Below are 4,787 nucleotides of genomic sequence, written 5' to 3'. Positions count from 1 at the left end.
TGTACACTTATATTCTCTGTGGATTTGTTACCCCTATCGTTTGGGAGAAAAAAAATGACTAATACGTTCGGCGAATGACTTTGACTTCAACTTCACTTTGACTTCGTTCATGTCATCGTATTTTCCGTAATATATAAAGGTTATGACAATGCAATTATATTATTGTGTGCAAATAAGTTTGAAATTTCATGTACCCTAAAAATATTAAAATAAAGAATAAGAATAATTAAATAATTGTTGTAGTAAATTGTCACACGTTCATCATACGCAAACGAACACACAGTTTGGAGCGTCAGTACAAGACCGCCGCCATTTTAAAACACGGCTTCGAATGTAAGTAATGTTTTTCTCGTACTAACACTGTGTTATACAATAGATTTGGTCTTGAATTCACAAATTTAGTTGTTACATCTGACAGAGTATGTTAGACGGTGTAATGCTGGTCCATGTTAACGTATTTGTGGGCTTGGTTGGTTTAAATGTGGAGGCGAGGCCTGGCAGTGCTGGTGTATGTGGAGGCGAGGCGAGGCCTGGCAGTGCTGGTGTATGTGGAGGCGAGGCCTGGCTGTGCTAGTGTGTATGTGGAGGCGAGGCCTGGCTGTGCTAGTGTGTATGTGGAGGCGAGGCCTGGCAGTGCTGGTGTATGTGGAGGCGAGGCCTGGCAGTGCTGGTGTATGTGGAGGCGAGGCCTGGCTGTGCTAGTGTGTATGTGGAGGCGAGGCCTGGCTGTGCTAGTGTGTATGTGGAGGCGAGGCCTGGCTGTGCTAGTGTGTATGTGGAGGCGAGGCATGTACAACACTCCCCAATAGGAAGAAAACCCACTGGGTTCTAGGCTAGGTTAGGCTTATCTGTAATAATTGAATTAAGCCTAGCAAAGCCTAGAACCTAGTTCAGTAATTTAAAAAATGTTGTAACTTGAAAAATGCCATTCAATACATTACACAATTTAAATATTTTCAGGCAATCAACACAACCCTCTCATGTTGGCTAACCCTCTCTCATGTTGGTCAATAATTTAATTATTTTTTTATGGAGTAATCTTTGCTGTTGAAATGTAGTCTTTTTGAGACTACATTTCAAATGTAGTGTGTGTGGAGGCGTGTATGTTAGGTATTACCTAATATACACGGTGTAATATATCTATCTGTGTGAAATAGATTAAATCCATTTATTTGATATTCAGCTAATAGTTCTGTATTTTCTACATTCATCCATGTTTTGGTAAGTGCAATAATATGTATTGTTTCATTGCAGATTAGAGATTCAAGATAGTTCTAGATTTCCGAAGTACTGAAACGCGCGCCATACAGGCTTGGTGGATCTAGGTGCAAGGTAAAATTATTTACATTTACTTGTTTTGTATTTATGTTTTGTATTTATATGCATATATGCATTTATATGCATTATTCTATAGAATAATAGATCTCGTAATAATTTTGCAAAAATAGTGGCATTTACTATTTTTAAAAGATTATTAAAAAATTTACTGATATGGTGCATTCGGAAGGGCGAAGAGGGAGAACGGCCTGTTGACATAGCTCGGGTGCAGGGGGGGGGGGTTGTGTAAAAGCCTGGTTTGTGCCTCGGAGAGGCTATGGGATCCAGTAAGTTCAGTAGAACTTCGGTTTCAACCCTTTTACCCTGTTGTAGCTCAGTCGATTAAGGCAGTGTCTGGGATGCTCCCGGACGCAGGTTCGAATCCTCGTCACGGCCCTTGTGGATTTGTTCATTTGATGCATCACGTTATTGTGATCTGTGTGTGTAATTCTTCACTTGCTACAGCAACAGGAATGTGTGTGTATGTATTTGTGTTGTTGAATATGACCGAAAGTGTAAGATTAATGATTCTAACACAAATCGTCTGAATATTTGTTTTTCTTCACTGTCGAGAGTAGTTAAAAAAATTTACTCGAGTTTATTTTCACACTTTATTTATGGTCCTTAAGTCCCTCTCCTTAATGCTGCTGCTGTTTCTCGCATCTTTGCATCGCTTGCATGTTTGGGGGTTTGGCCTCTTGCTATATATTGATTCCATTTGTGTGTGTTTGGGTCTCAGGCCCTCTCGCAATTTCTGTTGAACAAACCCCTTTTCCTAGTTCTGCATCTCTCCTTTGGTACAAATTTTGTTGTGCTTTTATCATATATTTCACAAAACTTGACATACATTTCATTTACTTCATGTCCTATCAGCAAGTGTTTGTCAAATTCTTTAAGGAAAGTTTATCATCCTGATTGCAGATCTCTAGCGATATTATGTCAACTTCTTGTGGATTCGCAATCATTATTTAATTTACCTTTAGGTGTTCTTTCACCAGCACAGCAACACTGTACCTCTCCCAACCAGTTTAAGATAAAAACTAAGTACTAACTAATTAACTCAATGTAACCTACCTTACCCCCAAAATGACAACCCATGTCTTCTATTTTAAACAATGCTGTTTTGTTGACCAAATTGTATTTTTGTTTTTTTCTGCAATGTTTCCCCCCCCCCCACAACTCTACCACCACATTGAGTTTAGTAGCTCTGTGCACGTCAGGTGCTGTTTAATATACAGACCTACTCCTCCATTTGACCTAGTTTCTCTATCACATCTATATCACTTTGTGCTTTAGCCCTGGTGGAGCTTGGTCCACCAGGGTGTTGTTTGGAGTGGCCCGCAGATCCACATACAGTCTGCATATGATATACAGTCTGTTGATCAATTAAGCTACAGTAGTTAGTTTTATTCACCGAATGCACCAATATGTGTTCATTCTTCCCAGATGAAGGAACTAGGTAATATTCATCATCTGAATGCACCATCTGATGCTTTAACACACTCATGATACACGAGAGGTTTAAAAAACTTTTAAAACTTTTAAAACTTTTTGACCTATGTATTTAAAAGCAATTCTAAATTTAAAAAGTGTAGCATAGGCCCCTCGCAGAATGTTCTTAATATGATCCTCAGGTTATAGTTTTCTATCTAAAACCACCCCTAGATCTCTTTCTTGATCAGAATTCTTTATAGATCTCAGTGGCTCGATCATAGAAACTGCTCTAAATCCTTGTTGGCCTGGATTGTGGAGGTCATTGGTCTCTATAAAACTAGTAATCTGACTCCTGATCACTCTCAAATAATTTTATTATGTGGGATGTTAGTGCAACTGGTCTATAATTCTTTGCCAATGCTTGTGTTGTGTTGTGTTGTTTTGGTAGTGATGTGCAATGTGTTGTTTTGGTAGTGATTCGTCCAGTTCTGGTAGTAGTGCGGTTGTTGTGTAGTGTAGTACTTGTGTGCTTGTTAATGACTTGTATTCCAGTCTTGTGGGTATCTCCTTTCCCCTACGGGCCAACTGCTTTGTTCTTACCTAGCATTTTGCTTTGTTTGGGTATGAATGTTTGTGTGCCGTATATTTTGCAAAATTTGCCATATATCTCATTATTTACTCCTCTGCCTAGCAACAAGTCTGTCTAATTATACTCATTAACTGTTTTTCAAAGTTCCCCATAGTGTCCTTTATTGAAATCGAGTTCATGAACCGTTTCAATGTTCTTATTTTCTTCTAGATTATATCTTAAAGTATATTTAAATGTTATTGTTATTATTGTTATTAAATGTTATTGTGACATTGCATTGCAATTGAGCTATGTTGTTTACCATACCGTTCATTTCGTGAGTATAAGTATAGATGCCACACTTGTGACAGGTAAAACCATGCCTTTTTTGAAAAACAGCACCGTCTGTTGCACGTAAGAGCAACCCACACTATATTATGTTGTGATATTATTTCAATATTTCCGATTGTATTGATAATTTGAATTTTCATAGATTTCAATTTATTTTCATTTCGATTTAATAATTTTGTGTGACATTGCATTGAAATTGAGCTGTGTTGTTTACCATACTGTTCATTTCATGAGTATAGTTTATTTTTTTATTTTTTTCATTTCATTTTTTTAGCTGTTCTTATTTTTCAGTGATGGGAATATCAGATCATTTGATGTTCCCAATTTTCTGATGGAAGCATCAGACCATTATAGAATGCATCGGATGAGGTAGTTTGGAATGGTGGGGAGGACGAGAGGGGGGTATGGTGGGGAAGACGAGGGGACAGAGGAGAGGGTAATGGTGGGGAGGACGAGGGGACTGGGGAGTTGGGGATGGTGGGGACAGGGGAATGCTGGGGAGGACAAAGGGACAGGTGAATGGGAGATGGTGGGGGAGGAAGAAGGACAGGGGAGGGGAAAATGGTAAGGAGGACGATGGGACAGGGAAGTGGGAATAGTGGGGATGATGTGGGGACAGGGAAGTGGGAAGGACGAGAGGACTGTGGAATGGGGAATAGCAAAGTGAATTATAATTATATATATTAATTAATTCTTATAAATTTCCAGAAGCCTGTATCAACACCCACACTAATGCAACTGAAAGAGATGTTGAGACAAGTATTGCTGATATGTTGAAGAACGCCCCAAACAAACTCGGAGGAAACAGATACAAGGTAAAGTTTGCCAATTTGCTGTAGTCTAATTCAATTTCTTTTTAGTAATCTTCGAGAACATTTATGCTATGAATAAGATAAAATAATGTAACTGATTTTGATTTATTTACTATTTATTATTTATTTACCGTTATTAGTATAATATATCTCGTAATAATTTTGCAAAAATAATGGCATTTACTATTTTAAAAAGCTCGGGTGCAGGGGGGGGGGTTATGTAAAAGCCTGGTTTGTGCCTCGGAGAGCCTATGGGATCCAGTAAGATCGTCCTTCCTTTCCTCCCTAGAATCTGGATGTAGCAG

The 4,787-nt window shown here is 38.6% G+C and overlaps 1 long non-coding RNA gene across 1 annotated transcript; it reads left to right on the top strand.

Annotated features, from left to right (window-relative positions):
• The first annotated feature begins 237 nt into the window (after nucleotides 1–237).
• Nucleotides 238–4,491, top strand: LOC138357668 (uncharacterized). The gene is made up of 3 exons (XR_011225097.1): nucleotides 238–333; nucleotides 1,255–1,332; nucleotides 4,379–4,491. It is a non-coding gene; the product is annotated as an uncharacterized lncRNA (long non-coding RNA).
• Nucleotides 4,492–4,787: the final 296 nt, after the last annotated feature.

Source organism: Procambarus clarkii, chromosome 79 (assembly GCF_040958095.1).
Source record: "Procambarus clarkii isolate CNS0578487 chromosome 79, FALCON_Pclarkii_2.0, whole genome shotgun sequence".
NCBI lineage: Eukaryota > Metazoa > Arthropoda > Malacostraca > Decapoda > Cambaridae > Procambarus > Procambarus clarkii.
This window is presented reverse-complemented; position numbering and strand designations above follow the sequence as displayed.